General features: G+C 43.4%; 1 protein-coding gene across 2 annotated transcripts in view; it reads left to right on the top strand.

Moving 5' to 3' along the window:
* Positions 1-5,434: 5,434 nt before the first annotated feature.
* The window catches only part of LOC138300241 (caspase-7-like), a 358,375-nt gene continuing 339,489 nt past the window's right edge, over positions 5,435-24,320 (top strand). The window contains exon 1 of one of the 2 annotated variants that reach the window (XM_069239325.1): positions 5,435-5,601. The gene's annotated coding sequence lies outside the window, so the exon portion shown is untranslated. Of the gene's footprint in view, positions 5,602-6,217; positions 6,231-24,320 lie in introns of those variants that run through there. The other variant, XM_069239326.1, reaches the window with a different exon arrangement.

Genomic DNA, 24,320 nt, shown 5'->3' with positions numbered 1-24,320 from the left:
ACTCTGATGCAGCCTTTATGTCTGATCCAGGTGTTCACATGCCGGACTGCCTGTTGATGAGTGAGAATAATTTTAAGCTTTTTGAATTATGAATACTGAATCATTTTTAATTTTCTGACTCCTGTTCGTTGTACGTGATAACTTCTTCTACAGACCCAGTTTGTCCGTAATTTGAACAATGCGGGGTGCCATCCAATTATGTCGCTGGATTTCACCCTCCAGTGGCCGCTCAGTAAGGTGGTCAGAAAGTGTAATGTTACCTAGGATTGGCTTGTATGTCCCCAGCAAATCCTAGGGCTCTTCAGCCGCCAATGCCCCTCCCCCACCATCAGAATATTTTTATTAGTCCTGGTGTTTCTTTAAGGAGTTCCCTGGTTTCAGTGCCAGCAATTCCGACTGAGCTCATTGTTCGCTGCCTCCACTTTTGAAGCTAGTAACAGATTACTAACCTGCCCCTGATACAGAACGGGCCCTGACTGTCCTAGATGGCGCGAACTGACTGGTTTTGTGACAACCTTAGCCTCTGCAACTGAGAAATTAAGTTAAAGCCAGTTGGTTACTCTCTGACCGGACTGCATTTGTAATTGCAACATTATTTGTTTTGGCCAAGTTTTTCTTTTTCACATTTTATCAAGAGCAATTTTTTCATTTTTTCGTTTGTCCCTCTTCCCATCACTCAAGTCTTCTCCTAACCTTTTTCTAATTCTCACTCCCACAGTCTCCTCCCATCATGCTTTGCCTGGTCAGCTTTTCTTTGTTTGTGTCCAGTGAGGGTTTTGCAAATGCAGATGTGCACCTCTGGAAGCTCCTGGAATATTACGCTGCTTGGGGCTTGACCACACTGAGTGATCCCAGGCAAATATTTTAATTGAAATGTGTGGTATATTTGAGGTGGCAGAGACGAGGAAAGGGTCTGGCTTGGCTCTAAGAGCCCATGCACGAGCCTAGCCCTGAAAATATCTGCCATGCAAATTATGCAACAACCCCATGAAAAATATGGTAAGGTATCTTCAAAAGACAAACAAGTGTATTTCTTTAGGGAGGAAACTGTCTTCTTATTAAGTCACATTTTAACCCCAGTAGCCAAAAATATCCAATAACACTGGAATAACCACTAACTCTGGCTTCTAGAGCAGACTGCTGCCTGGCATAATGCACTCCCAACACCTTGCTAGAGGTAGTAAGTGCTATTTAAATGCAACTTAAATTTTGTAAATTCAGGAAGTGAGCTATACAAATAAACCTCACACATTTTATTAAACAGACTGCAAAGTCGATCCACCTGTAATAGTCTTATCCACATATAGCTTACACATAAAAACCCAAGAGTTCAATGCTGGCATGTTTATCATGTTAGGGGCACAGGAATGTTTCTAAATTAATTTTGAAATGCTATCACTTTTTATACACGCCAATCAATGCAGTGTAGCTAGACTTTAAACTTCTGATTATGCTGTTGCTGGCAAGATTGAACTGGTGAAAGTGGAACTTCACTGTATAGGACTGGGACTTCCAATGCCAAGAACGTGTTGAGGTGGCAGGGAGGGTTCCATCTTGAAAAGGGAATAGTATGAGATTGTTGCAAACCACCGATGGATGCAAAAACCTACTTAACACATTCCCCTCCAGACTCATAGTGAAAAGAAACGGTTGTATGATGGAACAATGCATGCACTTACAATGCATGCCTTTACAACGCGGTAATTACAATGCATTGTCATTTTCCACGCATGCACTTAACGAAATGTTTTTACAATGCATATGCTTTTATCACGAATGTCTTTACCACTAAAATTTCGTAGCAAAGGCATAGTTGGTAAAGGCATATGCATGGTAAAACCTAGAGGTAAGTATAACATACTGTGTGTGTGTGTGTATATATAAATATATATATATATATATATAAATATATATATATCAACATATATGTATATGTAATAATATAAATACATATTTCTATATATATATAATGTTATATATATATATATATATATATATATATACACACACACCTTTCCACCCAAAAACCGTACCTACCCTAAACCCTAAAAATTACCTTACCACCCCAAGACCCATACCCACCCTAAAACCTAAACACCTGTTACCACCCCATACCCACCCTAAAAACTAAGCACCCCTTACCACCCCAAAACCTAAAAATGCCCTTACCACCCAAAACCCATACCCACCCTAAAACCTATACACCCCTTACCACACCAAACCCCATACTCATCTTAAAACCTAAAAAAACCCATACCCACCCTAAAACCTAAAAATAACCTTACCACCCCAAAACCCATGCACACCCTAAAACCTAAAAATGCCATTACCACCCCAAAACCCATAGCCACCTTAAAAACTAAAACACCCTTTACCACCCCAAAACCCATAACCACCCTAAAACCTAAAAATGCCCTTACCATCCCAAAACCCATACCAAAACCTAATCAATCCATTTAATAGTTACCTGTACTTACCTTTAAAACCTTTACCATGCATATACCTTTACTATTCATGCCTTTACAATGAAATTCGTTGTAAAGGCGTATGTGGTGAAGGTATATTCGTGGTAAAGTCATGCGTGGGAAACGCATATGCGTTGTGAATGCACCGTGGTAAATGCATTTCGTTGCATTCACTGCGATGTAAGTGATGTTTCCCAAAAGAAACCAGCTGTTCCGTATAGTGCTGCAGGAGAGGCATACGGGGTAAGGCAGTGTCAAAGATGGCAAGAATGTTTCTGGGGTGTCCCCTCCATGACCAAGAACATCTGTGAAGGAACAGAGGACTGGGTTATAGCTACATGAGGTGCTGCTTCTCCAAGGTGGGATTTACATGGTGAGTACCCCATAGTCTACTGACAGGTCTTGACACCTGGAGCTCTGTTAATGTTTTTAAAATGAGTTATGATGCTTCCCCATCTGTTTTGAATTTCAAATGTTTTTATTTGAACTAACTTGTCAATTTTTCTTAACTCCGCAGAGGCTTGAAAAGTGTTCAGACACATTGCTACCTCTGATGTCTTGGTGAGCATATTCTTCCACACCAGAGAGAGCTACTCCAATGCCATTGAGATGTATAGCCTACTGTGGTTTGTTTTGTTTTCAGCAGTGGTTTGGTTGAATATCCATCTCTCCTAGCCACTTCAGCCACTGACAAACTATAACCGTGAGTGACTCACTTTTCCATTTTACAGGAAGAGCATATCCGTACTTAAAGTAGCCCTGTCCATACTAAGAACTACTCTGGTCACTTGTGCTTTTTGGGACCCATACTATTTTGGCTGTTGGCCATTCTCGTCATGTTGCTTAAGGGAAAGTGTCTCCCTCAGCAGTAAGGTTTTGCTACCGCAGGAGTTCTAACAAAGATATTAATGAGTATTCGTGTATTCTGAGTAATAGATTTGAGTAGAAAATATAATAACATAGAAAAAATAAAGCACGCATTTGAAAATGTGATCACGATGCGTGGCAGCCAATGTTCATGGCTTATTAATATGAAATACTGAGCATATGTTTGATTAATGTAGTAATATGTCATATTAACAGTTATGCATTATGTATAAGCTTTAATTGTAGGCCTTAACTTAGCGGAGGTTTTGGCCTAGTTGCATGGCCTCAAGTCAAGCTGCATTTTTTGTGCATTTAATAAAATAGCTGTCTCAGAGAATTAAATTGTGATTTTCCACTGTACTGTCTAAATGTGCTTGTAACTAAAAGTCTTTCTCATGAGAACCGACTGCTAGAAGATGCTGTTCTTGCTGAATGTAACAAAATGTATGTAATGTGTGTAAGACTGACTTTCTCAGGAGAACAACGGAGACACTGACTGGAGTATAAGCTGCAACAATATTGTTACCTGATGAGCCGGAAGATGAGGACATTACAAGAGGAACCAATCAGTGACATGTGAACGGAGTAGTGGTAGAATTCATAGATTTGAAATTTTTGTTTTATTGGACAAAGTGTGAACATGCTATCCCATGACCAATAGGGACTTGGGAAGTAGTAAGAGGGAATTTAACTTAACGGGACTGCACTGAGAAGAAACTAGCATAGCTTTGAGCGTTTGCCATTGTGCAATCCCCATTCTCTCTATTCTTCTTGAGGGTTTCCCCTCTATTCTTTCGAGTTGCTTAAAGACTTTGCCTTTTCCGAACTTTTATACTGATTCCTAAATCCTTGCTGACCAGACTGATATTCTGAGGACGAAGACCGACACTGCTTGCTGATCCATACTGAGGATAGGTATTATGAACTAGAATGTAGATTATTATATCTATTTGCTTTTTCTTTCTAAGTACCAACAATGCTGGTTTGATAGAGCCCTAGTTAGATGTTTTCCAAAATGTGTGTTTGCTTAATTGTTTTGCATGAAGCCCAACATGTTAATTCCAATCTGGTGTTGGTTAAGGTTCTCACTAATGAAATTCGATCTAGGGAATAACAACTGATGTATTTTCTTTGCTGAAACTAAATGTATGTGATATCGTTTGCACAATTATTCTTGTTATTATTCTGCACTGTGATTTTAGAATGTGTAGTATATCAAGCTTTGATTAGATTGCGTTCCTTTCGCAGATTTGGACAGCCAATGTTGTTTCTGTATGTGTATTGTTTGATTTTGAGATTAACCTAAGCGACATTAGCATTGTTAATATAGGGAAATAAATATTCTAACTTTTACTAAAGGTGTGGTTATTCATGACTGAAAGGTCATGGTGTTGACAATTACTGACTCCATTTATTATTAGTGTAATTGATTATCATTGATTGATTATTGATTTGCGTGTACTGGAGTTATGGTGGGAACTCTTAATTGCAAGTCAAAAGATTCATCGACCTATTCGCATCCCCTTGTAAGTTTACTTATTAAGGACAGACGCACCAACAGTTTAATAAAAACCTTGTTGAGACTAGCATTGCCAAAGCCAAAAGGCAGAGTTATCTCCACCGATGTGTCCGGAAAAACTAACGCTTTGTCCAGAATTCTGAATTTTTGTCCTGAATTTTGACCCTTTGTCCCAAATTTTTACACCCACTTTCCAGAATTAGCCTCTATGCTAGGTGGTCACCCTACCAGCAGTGTATGTGAAAACTCCAGTCGTGTTGACGCTTACGCTCTTCATCACACTGCACTGCCTTCAAGCCTTTTCTTCATGCTCGTTGACCTCCAGAGAAACACATCATCTCGGGGTTATCATTATATTACAGCATTAAAAAGTATATCTGCTAAGTTCCGCTTATTTAGCCAACTATAAGTGCAGAGTAGCTACGGATCAGTCTCGGGGGAAAAAACAAGAACTGACATAAAACTGGGCAGAAAGCCTCACATAGTAATGTTGCTTTCAAAGCACCTACCCGCCCCGCCTCTCACTAATGAACAGGAGGGTGGGGCAGAACCGGCAACGGAGACGTGAACACATTTCCTTCCCAGGGCAAGGTTTGCGTGGAGAGCTGTGTCGTTTCAAGCCACCAGGAAGGCGGGGAGGAGTTGATCCTCCCTTTCTTCGGTGCCACGCCTGGCCCCTAGTTTGTAAGCAAACTCAGTGTTGCAGCCCAGCTCCCTTTCTGATCACGTGAAGACTCTGCCCTCGGCAAGGTAAATGCTTTCTACTTCCGCTCTCTCTCGCTTTCAACGATGGTTGCCCTGTGGCTTTAAGTCTGTTGAGTAGGAAGGTACCACGGACCAGCCAAGTTCTCGACTCTATCCAACCTCCGTTTTACAGGCGACTCCGTGGAGGGAGTTTTCTAAGTGAAGCTCTGCTGCTCCGTTTCCCGGGCCTGGACGTTTTTTGCGGGAGTGGTTTCTGCGCAAGTCCCTTTCCTATGAGATTTGTTTCACTTTTAGTTCTCCCCGCACCAGTCACTTTTTTTTTTATCAACACTGCACTGCCCGGTGGCTTTCTGGGTTAAACTGACAACATACGATACTGTTGTTTAGAAAATATAGCGTTTCCGTTTGGAAACCATTTTATTTGCCTCTAAAAAGAACTTCGTGTTGAGACGACCATGTGCCATAAACACGAATAGTGTAAACCGGAAACAAATAAACAGAATACTTCCAACTTTTCGAGAAGGCTGGAAACATGGAGTTATTATCAACAAGGTCGTAGTACATTGAACTAGTTACGGGAAGTGTGATGCTGTACGTTGTGGGGCGGGGTGTGTGGGGGCGGGGTCAAAGGTGTGGCTAAACAAAATATTCTAATGTCAGACTTTCGCCTTCAGGTAATTGCATATAACATAATTAGAGTTCCCGGTTTTATGGTTTTTATTTTTTTAACAGTTCCGTCTCTAGTCATCCATATTTATCTTTTTGCTATCTTATTAGCATTTATCCAGTTTAAGTTGTGTTTTGAGAATAAATGAAGTCGTAAAATGGTACATGTCCACATTTATTTAACTGATGAACATACATAATGCTTTTTGTTTAACCTGCTGGCTGGCAGGCCTGTGCCTCCTCAGGTTCCAAGTCTTTTTTTACCCAGAGTTTGTGAGTTCCCCTGGAGGACCCCAAGAAATTAGCCAAAATACAGCAACATTGTAGTTTTTCCCCCTGAAAATGGCATCAACAAAGGGTTTGCGGTGCTCAACCCACCATCTTCCCAGCTTCAGGAGCAGGCAGAATTGAATCAGAAAACCACATTTTTAAACTGGGACATACCCAATTTTTATTTTTTTGTGTGCTTTTAGCCTCCTTCCAGTTAGTGACATAAATGGGTGTGAAACCAATGCTGGATCCCAGACAGCTAAACATTTCTAAAACATAGACAACATTCTGAATTCATAAGAGGTCATTTGTGTAGATCCTACAAGGTTTAAAGAAAATAACAGCTAAAATAAACAAAAAAGTTAAATTGAGGTGAAAAAAACCCAGCAATTTCTTTCCACGTTTTACTCTTGTTGGTTCATCAAGAGCCCTAGATACCTAGAGCCAAAAAAGGAGCTGCACCTTGCAATGGATTTTCATTGTATACCAGGTATACAGCAAATCATTTGGTGAAATATAAAGAGTGAAGAATAAGTATCAAGAAAACCTTTTGTATTTCCAAAATGGGCACAAGATAAGGTTTTGAGAAGCAGTGGTTATTTGCACATCTCTGAATTCCAGGGTCCCCATACTAGCATGTGAATTACAGGGCATTTCTCAAATAGATGTCTTTTTTACACACTGTCTTACATTTGGAAGGACAAAATGTAGAGAAAAACAAGGGGCAATAACACTTGTTCTTCTATTCTGTGTTCCCCCAAGTCTCCCGATAAAAATGGTACCTCACTTGCATGGGTAGGCCTAATGCCCGCGACAGGAAACGCACTATGGACACATCACATTTTTACATTGAAATATGATGTGTTTTTTTGGAAAGTGCCTAGGTGTGGATTTTGGCCTCTAGCTCTGCCGGCACATAGGGAAACCTACCAAACCTGTGCATTTCTGAAAACTAGCTAGAATCCTTTGCATACCTCAAAATTTGGTAAAAAAATACTTTTCCCTTAAATTTCGATGATAGAAAGTTCTGGAATCTGAAAGGAGCCTCAAATTTCCTTCCACCCAGCAGTCCCCCAAGTCTCCCGATAAAAATGGTACCTCACTTGTGTGGGTAGGCCTAGTGCCCGCAACAGGAAATGCCCCAAAACTCAACACGGACACATCACATTTTCCCAAAGAAAACTGACCTGTGTGTTTGCAAGGTGCCTCGCTGTGGATTTTGGCCTCTAGCTCATCCAGCACCTAGGAAAACCTAGCAAACCTGGACATTTCTGAAAACTAGACACCTAGGGGTACCCAGGATGGGGTAACTTGTGGTGCTCTCATCTGGTTCTGTTACTCAGACTCCTGAGCAAACCTCAACATTTGGCAAAAAAGCACCTTTTCCTCACATTTCGGTGCTGCAAAGTTCTGGAGTCTGAGGGGAGCCACAACCTTCCTTCTGCCCAGCGTTCCCCCAGGTCTTCCGATAAAAGTGGTACCTCACTTGTGTGGGTAGGCATAGTGCCCACGACAGGAAATGCCCCAAACACTACGTAGACACATCAAAATGATCAAATACAAAACTACCTGTTTTTCCTGGGTGTGGGGCACCTGCGTTTTTGGTCTTGGGCTCAGCAGCCATCTAGGGAAACCTACCAAACCCTACATTTCTGAAAACTAGACACCTGAGGGAGTCCAGGCAGGTGTGATTTGCGTGGATCCCCCAGGGTTTTCTTTCTCAGAATCCTCAGCAAACCTCAAATTTAGCTTAAAAAAACACATTTTTCCAACATTTCTGCGTTGGATCACCACACCGGTACAAATTGCCTACCACCCAAAGTTCCCCTCAGTCTCCCAGTAAAAATTATACCTCACTTGTGTAGGTGGGCCACATGCCTGTGACAGGGTAGAGCCAAACACGTCAAAAATGAGGGGGGAACCAAAGCAGGTCCAAAAGGGCAGTTTGAAAAAAAACTTTTTTAGGCTGACAAGTGGTGCAGAATTTTTATCGGTATAGATGCAACAATGCTGGGCGGTAGGAATTTTGTGGATTCCTGCAGATTCCGGAGGGTCCATCACAAAAATGTGGGAAAAAATGTGTGATTTCAAGCAAAGGTGGAGGTTTGCAGGGCATTGTGGGTAAGAAAATGTTATGGGGTGCATGTGAAGCACACCACCCTGGACTTACCCAGATGTTTAGTTTTCAGATGTGTCTAGGTCTTGTAGATTTTTCTACATGGCAGCATCCCAAAGCCCAAAAAGTGTAGCCCTCACCATTCCAAGTGGGACGATTTTGAGAGTTAGACAAGCTCTCATGGCCCAAATGTAAAACCAAAACCCAAAAGAATAAAATGCCCTCTTGCTTGCCGTGGGATAAGATGTTTTAGTGTGCGGGGGGGGGGAGAGCTGAAAGACTGTTACCCCCTTCAGTTGGGATGAGGGTATAACCATGCCCATACTGGTTGTTAGCCACCACCCCACTATTTTTTATTTTTATTTCCTGGCATCTAGTAGGCTTTCTGCCTCTCTGGGGAGTGGATCAGGAGTAATTGCCCCATCTACCCATGGTGGGCACAACAACTTTGTCCCCATTTATTTGATGTGGGGGTTTGGCCATAACCCCACCCTCTTTTTTTGAAAAAAAAATTATTCCCTGGTCTATGGTGGGCTAGGCCAATCTGCCCACAAGAGGGACAGAAATGGCCTTAAATAAATTTGACCCCAGGGGAGCGACCCTTGTCTAAGGGGTCGCTCCCCCATCTGTGTAAAACAAAAAAGAAATTAATAAAAAATCCCTGGTTCCTAGTGGTTTCTGCCCCCTTTGGGGGTAGATTGGCCTAATTAAAATAGGCTGATCTACCCCCAAGGGGGGCAGAAAGGGCCTAAACTAAATATGATCCCAGGGAGCGACCCTTGCCTAAGAGGTCGCTCCCCTTGCGTGAAATTGATCTAAAAAAGAAAAAACCCTTGTGTTTAGTGGTTTCTGCCCCCCTTGGTGGCAGATTGGCCTAATGCAAATAGGCCGATCTGCCCCCAGGGGGGACAGAAAAGGCCTAATAATAAATTGTCCCCCTGGGGAGTGGCCCTTGCCTAAGGGGCCACTCCCCTTATAAGCAAACAAACAAACAAAAAAATCCCTTCATGATCGGGCTGCAAAAATGCTCAGAGAGACATCAAAGGAAAGGAAAGGGCTTTCCTTTCCTTTGATGCCCTTCCCACCTCAGCCCATGATCGGAAGAGAAATGCAAAAGGATTTCTCTTCCGATCTGCTCTCGAAGCTGAGCTTCCAGCGCGGTTGGGGCGGCCTCTGATGAGAGACTTAATCAGACGTCACTGGGGGAGGATTGGGGCGGGGGGATGAGGGGGGAAGGGGAAGTGATTCCCCTTCCATCCCTGCCCATGGGAGGGGTGTGTGAGGCCCTCGGGGGGAGCACTAGCGCTTCCCTGAGGGCCCATACCAGGACGAGGTTACATCTGTGGCACCTGAGCGGCACGGACGAGGACTAGACCACCTCGTACTGGGAACCCAAGCAGTTAAGCAGCCAAATCTAACAAAACAATACACCCACAGGTAAATATTACCATTATACTTCATATATACCTTAATGTGCTTGTAGTTAAGAAATCCCATTTTTTAACTCTCCATGCTGCTTATCTGTTTAGCTGTTGGCCTGGAATTAATGGAAGACAGTTTGGCGAGTCACTCACTAGAATAAACATTTTCAGTATTTTTCAGCTTTCAAAAATAAATGTAGACCGGAAACACGTTGTTTTCTGTCTGTATTTATCTGTAAAAATCACTAAAAACAGAAAACTGGGTGTCTTTACCGTAATGCAGAGCATAAATGAAAAATAAATGCAAGTTTAGTTAATCAGTGGGAAATGCACTATCGTACATTATGAAACCTGTGTTAGATAATGCACTGCAGAGGCTTGGGTGTTCAACTAGAGAACCATATAATAAAAAACTTTTCATAGCTATTGCGTCAAGAATTTTCAATTCCGTTAAGGACATCTGAGGGTAGGATTATGCTTCTCTTTCTTTCCTGAAGAATAAACAGCAGCCAATCAAACATGTTAAACACAAAAAACTACTTCTCCCAATATCCCCAATAGTCCACATTGCTGTCCAATAACATGCCTGATCTACATATATATATCCTTTGCAACACAGTCCTTCCTCTTTCTTTGCAATCAACTTCGAACATAATAACCTGACTCTTCTGAACTGGAACCTAAACAAAGGTGTAAACCGAAGACCTTCCCAATCGCCGTCTGCCAACTGGGCTCCAACTCCAGAGCAAAACCGCCTTCCCCTGATCTCAAGATCATTAATGTGCCTTTATTATCTGAACTTAGGATAAATGAAAAACATACAAGTAATACACATTCCAACCCAATAGATCAACGGGTGGTACATCAAAATCTAATTTCAGTATATGAATAGGTATTACAATTATTTATAACAATAATATGCTGTCTTGTTCAATCTACGGGTGGGATAATCCTCGCCTCCGTGTCCTTAATAGAATTTAAAAGTCTTGATGCGATAGCTAGATTTTTTTTTTATTCTTTGTCAGGCCCGGAGGCTTCTGATTATGCTAGTTCAAAGCTAATCCACTACTGCAGATGCCACATCAACTATAGGTTTGTGATAAACTACCTTGAATGTAGAATCCGAAGACCAGTCTGATGCTGCCATAATGTCCTCTAAATGAGAACCTGTACAAAATGCCTTGGAGGCCATGGCACCACAAACAGAGTGTGCTCTGTACCTAGAAATATCTACCCCAGCTTCACCCAACAACCATCGGACCCATCGGGCCAATGTAGCTGCCGAAACTGGACGAAAATCACTCTGTAAGGAAATGAGCAACTGCCCGTGGGCATCTCGCCAAATTTTGCGAATACAATCCTCATAAGTCTTCAAACACTGAACCACACATAACTTATAAGTATGGGGAAAAGCTGGATAGGAAATATATTGAGATGCATTCTTTGTTCTTCTAGAAACAGTGAAAGATACTCCTGAGGGAGCAAATACTCTACCTGCTAAATCTAGCGCATGAACATCCGAAACTTGACAAAAAGAGATCAGACAAAGAAGCAGAGTAAACTTTGCTGGCAATTGTTTGTGTGAAAGGTCTTCATTACAAGGCCCTTAAAAAACGTAAAACCACATCTAAATTCCATAATGAAGAATATTTAAGCTGAGGAAGCCTAGCCATCCTGATGCCCGCAACAGTTTGCATACTAAAGGATGTTCACCTACAGGTTTATCTTCTAAAAGGGAATGCCCTGCAGAGATCACAGATCTAAAGTTATTGATGGTCCTGTAAGCCAAACCCTGAGATGCCACATCGGACAGGAAGTTAACAATCATATTAATGTTCGTTCGCATGGGATCAATACGATGCTCACTACACCAACTTACACATCTTTTCCAAGAAGATTTGTTTCGTTTATGAGTGGAAGGGGCCCAGGACTGTGACAAGAAAAACATTGCGTTGTCTGAACCTCCAGGCACCTGCCAATGTCTCCTGAAAGTCTCCACGCCAGGAGAGACAACTGCCCTGGTACTATCAAGGGAAGAGATAGCCCCTTCCAAAGGGGCACCAGCAAAATGATCTCTGCTGCCTGTCTCCTCACCTGAGAGAGTACTCTCTGAATCATGGTTAGAGAGGGAAAGGCATATGGAAGCCCTGTCTCTTACGATTGGAGGAAGGCATCCGATCCCGCTGCCAGGGGATCTGGTCTCCAGCTGAAGAACCGAGGCAACTGAGAATTCAGTCATGATGCAAACAGGTCCACTAAACACAGACCCCACAACTGGTTCAGGTTGCAAAACATCCACGGATCAAGTCTCCAATCGCTGCCATCCTTTAGGAAATGAGAGTTCCAGTCTGCCACCAGATTGGTGCATCCCGGAATGTACTCCGCCATCACCAAAATATGATGTTGGAGACAAAAAATGCCAGAACTCCTTGGCTATTTCCAGCAGAACCTGCGATCTGGTACCTCCCAGGCAGTTTATATAACGCACTGCCGAAATGCGGAGCAGGATACAACAACTCACCTTGCATGATGAAACAGAATGAATCGCAAACGTTCCCTCTAGAAGCTCCAGTCAATTGATATGGAGCGTCTTTTCCTTGGAGGACCACCGGTTCCCTGTCTCCACTGATCCGCAATGAGCCCCTCAGCCCCAAAGACTGGCATCCGACTCTATTACTACTTCTGGAACTGATGCAAATATGGCCCTGCCCTTCCACGCATCCAAGTGATCTAACCACAAGGTTATCTCTGCTCTGGCCTCGTCGGACAACAGCATCTGTTTCAAATAGGATAGGCCTTTGCGAAGATGCAAGATCTTCAAGCGCTGAAGAGCCTGATAATGAAGAGGGTGTGGAAACATTACCTGGATAGAGGAGGCCAGTAGAGCAACCAAACGAGTTAAAGTCTTCAATGATATAGTCGGAGAGACAAGCTTGATGGAGTTACGTTTCATCAGGGGTAAAAACTGTTGGGCTAATTTGACCTCGAAGCCAAAAAATTCTGTGGTCTGAGACAGAATCAAGATCGACTTGTCTGAGCTTATCAGGAAGCCCAGATCCTGAAGAAACTGTATCATCCATGACAGATGCTTCAGAACTGTCTCCTCTGTTTGAGTCATGATCAAATTATCATCTAGGTAAATAATAAGGCGGACGCCTCTTTCCCGGAGGAACTGCACCATCGGCCTCAAGAGCTTAGTGAAGCACCGAGAGGCTGAAAATAAACCAAAGGTAAGGATGGTAAACTCATACCATTCGTCTCTCCAGCAGAATTGAAGATACCAGTGGTGCGGGTCCTAAATTCAAACTGTTAAATAAGCGTCTTTGAGGTCTAGCCATACCAGGTAGTGTTTTTCTTGCAAAAGGTCTCTCAGAAGATAGATACCTTCCAACTTGAAGTGATAATAGACAATCCAAGAGTTGAACTCTCGTATGTTGAGCTCTAGGTGGGATCCCCCACCCTTCTTCTGCATCAAGAAGATCGAGCTGACAAACCTGGATAGATGCAGGCTCATTTTGACTATTGCTTGCTTGCTTGCCAAGAAGCGCACTGACCTTGACGTCCATGAAATTGCTCTCTACTTGGGGAAAAAAGAATGGATCGTGGAGGGTTGTTGTGCTGAGGAGAGGTGTAAAACTCTAGCCTGTACCCCCGAACTGTCTGTAAGATCCGTGGATCCTGAGAAATGTATTCCCTGGCAGGAATATGCCACCTTAGTCTTTCCCCCCTGGAATCACTTCTTAAAACGGAATGACTCTCACCTGTTGTTGTGCCATCCGGTGCATTGAAACTACCTTGGTTGTTGCCTCTGAAGCCCCTGCCCCGACCTCTTCGGGCTCAGGAGGGGTAGAATCCGGATGAAGCATAGGTGCTACCTCGACCCTGTTACGAACAGCTTCCTGAGGCCTGGTAAAATCAGCCGCCTGGCGCTCGGCCCCTGAAGCGTCCGGCCCTGGCAAAAAGGCTCCCACTAAACATATTTTTCATTGATTCTCTGGGCATTGTCTAACGCAGAAATGGTGGCCAAGTACTTCCCTAAATCCTTGACGAATTTGTCTCCGAATACCATTCCATTCGCCACCGTTCCGGCCTCATTAGGGACCAACTCCTCCAACTTCAGGTCGATACACATTAGAAAAGATCATCTACGCTCGATAGACACAGCACAGTTGGCATCCCCCAAGAGGCAAACGGCTCATTGAAGCCATTCCAAGGCCGTATCAGGGTCCAGCAGAGAGTTAGTTTCCTTTGCCTGCACTATGAGCTCCAGGATTTTAGTAATTGAACCGAAAATGGCAAAGAGGTTGTCTTGAAAACCTTTCCATTCATGGTCTAGGCTCTTCTTGGGATCCTTAATAAAATTATTGGTGAATGTTGCCAAGTTTGGATCCAATTCAGGTGTTTCTACCACCTTGCCTAAGAGTCAGGGGTGGGGGCATTCAGAACGGAGGTTACTGCGTACATCTCAGTCAAATCCCCTGCACGTAATGTGCCACCTCTCTGCAGGGAACCCACTCCATGGACCAAGGGTGGATAATATTTTCGGGGTCAAAAGGTAAGGTACGTTGTACCTGAGCGTCTTCCTCCAGATTGCGGGACTTACATTTACCCGAAGGCTTAGGGTCGTCTTGTGCCTGATCTGAATCAGAGGAGTGGGAAGAGGTAGAGAGAGATGCTTCCATCGTTTGTGTAGAGGGTCCCGGATGAACCCAACTATGTGAAGGAGCCATATTCATGATCTTTAATACAGATGCAGCCATGTGCGCAAGAATCTCGTCCAAAGAAACAGGCCCAAGTGAGGCTCTCTGGGCAAGGCCCAAATCAGATGTCAGGTCATCCATGGATGTATTCAGAAGGGAAGCCCGTCCCCTTAACTCATGATGGCCAAATCTCATCAGAGGCTGTGTGAAAGGCATTCAAGGCCTTAATGAGAGCCTGATTGACTGTGTCCTGAACACGGTTGCCCGGGGCCTACACTAATCTCTCCTCCATATGATGGTCTTCTGTCATATCAGGGAATACCTGACAATATTCATCCCTTTCGGCGTAGTACGCCGTAGCGATGTAGCACGAGGAATGAAGGATTACAGGGGGGGGGGGCAGCCCCAGCAGGCCTTTATAGTATTTATAAGTACTAAAGTGCCAGCCACCATCTATTTTGCAGCTAGTTCAATTGTGGAGGGAGCACCTGCTAGAATCACTCCTAGGGCAGAGCCCTACAACGCTTATGCGCCCCATCAGGCGTTCCAGGGGATTGTTAAGGGCCGAGGATCGTCCAGGCTGCAATTGGGTTGATGCTCTTCAAAAGTTACAGAGGAAACGGCCCGTGCGCATTCACGGTGATCAAAATAAACAGAGGACTAAAGTCTCCGATCACCAACAGTCGCTTAGAAGCGTCCAGGGGACTGCAGTGCAAAAACGTCAATAACAATAAAGGGCAAAGCCCTGAAAGGAGATGTGCCCCGACGGGTGTTAGAAATGCCTTCAGGCAAAGGGCAAGGACTCCGAATTGTCTGCCAGTTAACGCGTGACCCGAAGGCTCATACTGCACAGGTCGGGATCGCACAAGCGCGTAGATCAGATAAGCGCATAGCAACTCGCTGGGTTCAAACCCCGGCTTCCACTCCACGCTGCGAATATACCGATAAAACACTAGAAAAACGAATAAAACAATGGCATTATGGACAAGTAAAGGAATCACTTATCTCTGGTTGCAAACAGCAAAGAGAGAGGAAGTACTGTGTTGCCAAGGACATATATATGTAGAGAAGGCTGTGATTGGATAGCAATGTGGACTACTGGGGATATTGAGAGAAGTAGTTTTTTGTATTTAAAATGTTTGATTGGCTGCTGTTTTTTCTTCAATAAAGAAATGGAAGCATAATCCGAAGCCTCCAGTCCTGACATAGAATTGAAACCTGGTTGGTGCAGTGGAGGATAGTGACGTGTATGTTTATTTACTCATTATTTTAAACTTGCAATACACATGTTATAACATAGGCTGTTCCAAAATGCGCAAAAAGACTTAAGATAAAAAAAAAGTGCTTCCAAAATATTGATTTTAGCAATACCCAATCTGTATATAGTGCAATTATTTTAATAGCTATCTTTTAAAAGCACACACTCATGGCTCAGGTGGTAAGTCTTTGCAATACCACTCAAAAAAATAAAACTGTGTCATCAGGAAGCTTCAGTTGATTCTAATAATTAAAGCCAATGCTGGCTTCCAAACACTATTTACTTTTGCAGATTGGCCAGTTGCGCACATTTGCACATCTTTCAAGCAAGCTGACACTCTGGCAAGAAGGCATGTTTAGCTGGGTGCCCCCTCCTCGATTTCATAGCACAAGAAACACCCTTCCTTACACTTCAGCTGAAGCATTTAATTTCTCAGAATTAACTGCCCTACCATTGTTGTCTTTTCAGAAAAAGTATGGAACTGTTTTTCTTAAATAAAAGTATGGGCATGTTATGCCATCAGATCCTGCCCACTTTGACCACTGGCTATGAAAGGATTCAAGGGTCTATGTCATACTACTAAAGAAGGTAATAAAAAGCATGGTAAGGCGTAAGACTCTGACGTGTTGACAATGTGGTTATGTACAATGGATTTTTGAGTTAACAAAAGGTTCATGGTAGTCAATTTTTGTTCTAGTTCAGGTTGGCATACACATAAATTGGAATAAAAAAAGATGTGGGGGACTAAATGAGGCACTTTGAACTAGTAAGATCCCTGGACTGAGTAGTTGTCTTATCAGTCTCATAGTTTCGGTGTTGAAGCATTTTCGATTTTGGTTGTTCACTCTAATACCATATTTGTTTTCGATTGTTTGGTGCCGCTGGCAGGCACTGGCGGGACGGAGTGAATACATCTGTCTTATTTGGGTACATCTGTTTGTTGTTGTGTGGGATGTGTGCATGTGGTTGCTGAAGGCTTGCACAGGAGCACCTGGGTGCTGGTTGGGTGATGTGCTGTGTGAGGCTCAGGATTCTAGTTTACATGCTTTAAGCGGCAGTGCTCATTACATAAGACACACCTATCATAAAGAATACCTATTTGCGCTCTTTGGCCCTGCCTCTTTGAGAGGTACCCTACATTTTTTTTCCCACTAAGCATTCAATACAGTCTCTTAGTTCCAGTGTGTTTCTGCATCGGGCAAAACGATGCAGAATGAACAGGCCAGAGTAAGAGCAAAAGGCCTCTTAATTAGGGCAGGTATTCAGATTAGGAAATTATTTGCTTTACAACATGTGATCAAAAAACCTGCTTACTAATACAAATTTAACACTAAACCACCACCCTGAACCCCCCCAACATGAACAGTCTCCCAACAAACAAGCAAACTTTCTTCATCATCCCCTTTCATTCTACTTGCTGTCTTTCGCACATGAGCCAACCATTGCTATGCTGTATTCCCTCTGCCCAGGACTGCCCTGCAAGATCCTCAACCATTCTGGCCTAGTGCACTATAAACTCATAGTGCAAGAGCCTCCATTCTTGACATCTGTCCCAAAGTGACAACTCTAATTCAAGCCCAACCTGAATAACCCAATAAAGCCAGCCAGACCAACATGCATGCAAAACATTGCCCAAACAATGGGTGGGAGGGAAGGAACAAAGACTGACACAACTGCCCTACCTGCCAGGACCACAGTGCACTACTTCTGTGCCCAGCTGTCCCCAGAGAGCACTAACTGTCACTTTAACCCCTCCTCAAATCATAAACTGGCCAATCCAGGCCCCTCAAATCCTGGACTGTGCCATCTGCCTAAACTCCCCTGGGACGGACATCCTAGGGATGCTACACTCAGAAGCCCCCATTAGGTGAAACTGTGCAGAATGACACAGGTATGCAGCTTATGAAATTATTTACATTACAACATTTGATCAAAAACCCCACCTCACTAATACAAATTTATACCTAAACCCTCAGCCTTAATCCTCCCCCAAAAATGAGCAGTCCTCAACAACCATCCAGACATTCCTCACCATCCCCTTTGATTCCATTCGCTGTCCTTCACACATAAACCTTCTGTTGCGCCTTGCAAAAATCTCTTTCTATCTCACCTGCTGTGGCTTCATATCCCCAGTCAAATGTTCCATAGAAACACATGCCAGCCTATTTACCTACAATTGTTGTGGCTGTGATATCTCTGTTAATATTATTCATGATAACGTGAACCATGTAATTATATCTGGCCTCCAAACTCTCCTCATCCTGCCCTCTCCTACCTGTGCCAGTGTTCAGACCTTCCTCCCATGCCTGCCTCTATGATGCTCTGGTTCTTGCTGCAATAGAGTTTTTCTCCAATATTCTCAGTCTCCTAGTTCCCAAATTTCCATTGGTACCTCGGTCTTCTTCTTTCAGGCACCAAACCATGGAACCTCTGCCCCTGTGAATGAGACAATGCTTCTGCGATGTTGTCCACACCTGGCACGTGTTTGGCTCTGAACACGATGTTAAACATTGAACACCTGAGCGTGAACCGCTGCAATAATCTCAAAAGTAGTTTGTTTTTTTCTTTCTGTCCATTCACCAAATCTACCAAAGTTCTGTTGTTGGCATGGAAAATTACTGTTTTGTTGCCTGAAGCCTTACCCTACACTGCAGTTGCAACCAGCAATGGAAAAAACCCTCAAAGAAGGCAATAATAACTTCTAGTGTCTCATCCATCCAGAGGGCCATCCTTCTGCACACCATCTGCCCTCCCAAAACAGGCCAAAACCATCTGAACCTGCAGCATCCAAGAAAATTTGCATCATCCAGACAAAATCATCAAAAGACCACATTGTTACTCCATTGAAACCTTTCTAAAACATAAGCCAAACTTTTAGATCTGCACCAACTGCTGCTGAAATCCTTATTCTCTGGTATGGTAATTTTGCCAATGCCATAGCAAAACCAAGGCAATAACAAATGCCCTTCCTGCTCGCACAACACAGCATGTAAATTACTACCAACTTCTGGACCTCTCTAAGCTGTAGCTTAGTTGCTGCAATCACTTCTGGGAATAACACCATCTCTTTGATCTTCTGTTGTGGCAAACAAGCCTCCATATCAACTGCATCCAATTCGATGCCTAGAAACACCAAGCATGCACTGGGGCCTTCCTTGTTAGGTTGAGCTTAGTCTTGTAACTAACTCCCACTAAATGACAGGACGATGTTGTGGGTAAGTTCCATGTTAATTTATTTAGGTTTCTACTCCTAGACAACACAGCTGTTCCTCTGCCAGTCAAGCTGCAACTGACATCCTTGGAACACCATCCACAACTCCGTTCTGGAACTTAGAATAAACACCTCTCTAAGTTCCAGGTCCATATTAGAACATTTAGCAGCGCACAAGTATTGGTCTTTGGCATGTTGCGTGGGCTTTAATCACGCTCATCTCACGCCCATCACTTTCATTGGTTCCTGGGCCTGCCTTTCAAAATTCCCTTGATTACATAGGTAAATGGTTTACATTTGTCCCGCCTTAAGGCTGCTTTGTTACACCTTGCAGACAGACCCATTTACATGGATTATTGCACGATCGGCCATATACTTTAGCATCGGCACACAGTTTTTTTCTTTTGCCTTGCCACTTCACACTGCGTGACCACATGTTGTTTCTTTCTTGTTTTAGGCATGCCGCTGTTTCTTCATGGTGTCTGCGCACAAAAAGCTGCAAGCTCGGGGCAGTTATTTATTACTTATGTAATACATTTTTTTAAAAGGTTCATACAGCGAATACTCGATTGGAGGAGTGCTGATGTTTCATATTGCGCGATCTTGATGGAAGGAGCGCTTTATATGACTACGCAAAGTTTCATATAGCGCAAACTCGATCTGAGGAGCGCTTTGAATGAGTACCACTTACCTCCAAGTTTAGCAGTTGAAAAATATACAAACTGTAGCATTTGAAGCAGAAATAAACAGTGAAGTGGCTCTCCCAGCACAGCAGGCGAGCCAATACTAAAATATTCACTCCACTCTGTAAACTCTCCCCATAATGCTTTGCGGACCATTTCTTTTTCAAAACATTTGTGCCCATAACTCAGCCTGTGGTGGTCGTATGACAACGGGACCACCACCAAACCGTTCAGCATAACACACTCTTTCTGTCTATGGTATCTCTGGGTCCCCACACTAGGAAATGAGAACCGCAAAATAGTAACGTCTCCCACCATTCAATGCCTTTTGAAGCTTTCTAATGGCTGGAATGTTTGTTTTACAGCTGGGAGTAGTTTGAGTTAAGGGCCTAGTATTGCAATAGGCCTGCTACACGTGAAAATGTGTAAGGCACTATGCCCCCAGGGGGTACATATATGGTTGCACTGAATTACTTTGTGCCATTCTATTTTCATGTTGATATGCCCATAAGGGGCTGACTATATGGTTACATTACCACGTTTCTTACAAATGCTGTTTTTATTATGGTGTCCTCTAGGGGCTGTTCTGAGTATTACAATCAAGATACTACAATATTCACTGCACTTGGAATTCTCCCCATAATGCTTTGTGGGGCATTCCTTTTACAAAACCTTTTTGCCCATAACTCACCATGCAGTGGTCCTAGAACAATAGGACCACCATCAAAATGTTCAGCACGGCACGCTTTTTCTGTCTAGGGCATCTCTGGGCCCCGCTCTAGGTTAGGGGGGCACAAAATAATAACCACTCCCACCAGTTAGTGTTTTTTAAGTTCTCTCATTGCTGGAACGTTTGTTTTACAGCTGGGAGTAGTTTGTGTTTTAAGGGCCTTGTTTTTAAGTAGGCCTGCTAGGCCTGAAAATGTGTAATGCACTATGCCCTCTACGGGCTAAATTTATGGTTACACTACATTACATTTTGCCATTCTGTTTTCATGTGGTTCTGCTCTCTAGGGGTTGACTATATGGTTACAGGACCATGTTCCTTACAAATGTTAATTTAACCCATTCGCTGCCAGGCCTTCTCCCCCTCCTGTGCCGAGCCTTTTTTTGGCTATTTGGGGCAGTTCGCACTTAGGCCCTCATAACTTTTTGTTCACATAAGCTACCCACGCCAAATTTCCGTCCTTTTTTTCCAACATCCTAGGGATTCTAGAGATACCCAGACTTTGTGGGTTCCCCTGAAGGAGACCAAGAAATTAGCCAAAATACAGTGAAAATTTGAGAAACCAATGCTGGATCCCAGAAAGCTAAACATTTCTGAAAAGTAGACAAACGTCTGAATTCAGCAAGAGGTCATTTGTGTAGATCCTACAAGTGTTTCCTACAGAAAATAACTGCTGAAATAAAAAAATATTGAAATTGAGGTGAAAAAAACAGCCATTTTTCTCCACAGTTTACTCTGTAACTTTTTCCTGCAATGTCAGATTTTTTAAAGCAATATACCGCTACATCAGCTGGACTCTTCTGGTTTCGGGGATATATAGGGATTGTAGGTTCATCAAGAACTCTAGGTACCCAGAGCCAATAAATGAGCTGCACGTTGCAATGGGTTCTTATTCTATACCGGGTATACAACAATTCATTTGCTGAAATATAAAAAGTGAAAAATAGGTATCAAGAAAACCTTTATATTTCCAAAATGGCCACAAGATAAGGTGTTGAGAAGCATTGGTTATTTGCACATCTCTGAATTCCGGGGCGCCCATACTAGCATGTGAATTACAGTGCATTTCTCAAATAGACGTCTTTTTTAAACACTGCCTTACATTTGGAAGGAAAAAATGTATAGAAAGACAAGGGGCAATAACACTTGTTTTGCTATTCTGTGTTCCCCCAAGTCTCCCGATAAAAATGGTACCTCACTTGTGTGGGTAGGCCTAGCGCCCACAAAAGGAAATGGCTCAAAACACAACGTGGACACATCACATTTTTTCACAGAAAACAGAGGTGTTTTTTGCAAAGTGCCTACCTGTGGATTTTGGCCTCTATCTCAGTCGGCACCTAGGGAAACCTAGCAGACCAGCGCATTTCTGAAAACTAGACACCTAGGGGAATCCAAGATGGGGTGACTTGTGGGGATGTGACCAGGTTCTGTTACCCAGAATCCTTGCAAACCTAAAAATGTGACCAAAAAAACACTTTTTCCTCTCATTTCGGTGACATAAAGTTCTGGAATCTGAGAGGAGCCACAAATTTCCTTCCACCCAGCGTTCCCCTAAGTCTCCCGATTAAAAATGGTACCTCACTTGTGTGGGTAGGCCTAGTGCCCATGAAAGGAAATGGCCCAAAACACAACGTGGACACATCACATTTTTTCACAGAAAACAGAGGTGTTTTTTGCAAAGTGCCTACCTGTGGATTTTGGCCTCTAGCTCAGCCGGCCCCAGGCGGGGCAGAAAAGGCCTAAAATAAATTTGCCCCCCCAACCCCCTGGGGAACGACCCTTAACTACGGGGTCGCTCACCCTGCATGACATTGGCGCAAAAAAAAAGATCCCCGGTGCCTAGTTGTTTCTGCCCCCCCTTGGGGGCAGATTGACTGAAAATCCGCCGCTCTGCCCCCAAAGGGGGCAGAAATGGTCTAAATACAATTTGGAGCGACCCTTCTCTAAAAAAACAACAACAAAAAAAATACCTGGTGCCGAGTGATTTCTGCCCCCCTTGGGGGGAGATCGGCCTAATTACAATAGGCTGATCTGGGGCAGAAATGGCCTAAAATAAATTTGCCCCCAGGGGAATGACCCTTGCCCAAGGGGTCGCTCCCTTATGCCAATTTCCTTTTTCTAAAAAAACATCCCTGGTGTCTAGTGGGCATTTCAAAAGCCGGATTGCTTTGCTTTGCAATCCGGCTTTTGACATGCTCAGAGAGACTTAAAAGGGAAGGAAATGGGAAGGAAATATATTTCCATCCCTTTGAAGCCTCTCCGGGCCTCCTCCACGTGATCGGAAGGGAAATGCTTTGCATTTCTCTTTCGATCGCGCTGGAAGCTGAGCTTCCAGCGCGATGGAGGAGGCCTTCTGTGACAATCAGCGTGCGATCGCGCGCTGACGTCACAGGGGATGGGGGGGTCAGGGGTGGAAGGGGAAGGTCTTCTCCTTCCATCCCTGCCTTGGGGAGGGTGGGGGGGAACCCCACAGAGGGAGTGCTCCCTCTGGGCTCTGTGCCCAGGACGTAATGGTTACGTCCTGGGCACACGAGCACTGTGCCTAAGGACGTAACCATTACGTCCTGGGCACAGAAGGGGTTATAGTGGTGCCCTCTAGGGCTTGTTCTGAGCATTACAGCCGCGATACTACAATATTTGCTGCCTTTGGAAACTCACCCCATAATGCTTTGTGGGAATTCCTTTTACAAAACATTTTCGCCCATAACTCAATGCACAACCTACTTTTTCTGTGTAGGTCATCTCTGGGTCCCCATACTAGGTTGGGGGGTGGGGAGGACAAAATAATAATATATATAAAAAATAAATAATGACAATATTTTCATTTTTTGCTGCAGAGAGAGGAAGAATGGAAATGCTTTATTTATATGTAGGTCCACTGGAATTATGTGGCAGAGAGGACCAAATTATGTGGCAAGAAAAGCCCAGTTATACATTTATAATGCTGATATCTCTAACTCAAGCAAATGCGAGACCTTATTGCATTGCAAATACTTGTTTTTCAGGTGCTTACAGAACACCTAACTCTTTTGCCATGTTTTGAAAGTCGTGTAAAGCTTTGAAACTTCTGTAAAGCTTGCTTGTATTCAGTTGAGTCACCTCCACCAATAAAAAGAAAGACATCCAAATAATGCACGATCAGCTTGTGACCTGACCTGAACATAAAACACTGTTGTATAAACATGCTAAATGCCTCAAACAGCTTGCAGGGAATTGCACAGTCCATGGGTAGCACCTTGTCCACATATAATTGATTCTTAAATTGTAGATCTAACAAAGAGAAGTCAAGAGGATTAACTGGGAGCACGTGGAAAGCCAATTTTGATTTCTCATTTTGCCAATTCTGAACCTGCACAAGCTCTTCTAATTAAAGCCATAGCCTCATCTAAGGAACAGCTGTAGCCTCTTGAGCAACAAAGTCATTCACAGATAAACCTTTGGCCCAAGAAATTCACCTTCATTTCTTTGGGCACTACACCTAATGGGAACACCATCAAATCTGTTAAAGGTCAAAGGGTAAATGTGTCTGTGATCCTACCTTCACATACTTCTTTAAGTCATTTCTCTCTTACAACCTGTGGTTGCTCTTTGGTCGATTTCAAATTCTTTCCGAGTCTCTTTTGCCTGGGACCTTGATAACCTAAGCGAAAACCTTTTCGAAATTCCCATTTCAAAACCAAGGTATCCACTCTGTTGGGATTAAAAGCCAGCC

The sequence above is a fragment of the Pleurodeles waltl genome, chromosome 6 (genome assembly GCF_031143425.1).
Source record: "Pleurodeles waltl isolate 20211129_DDA chromosome 6, aPleWal1.hap1.20221129, whole genome shotgun sequence".
Lineage (NCBI taxonomy): Eukaryota > Metazoa > Chordata > Amphibia > Caudata > Salamandridae > Pleurodeles > Pleurodeles waltl.
The sequence above is the reverse complement of the archived record's forward strand: the minus strand, read 5'-3'. Positions and strand labels throughout refer to the sequence as shown.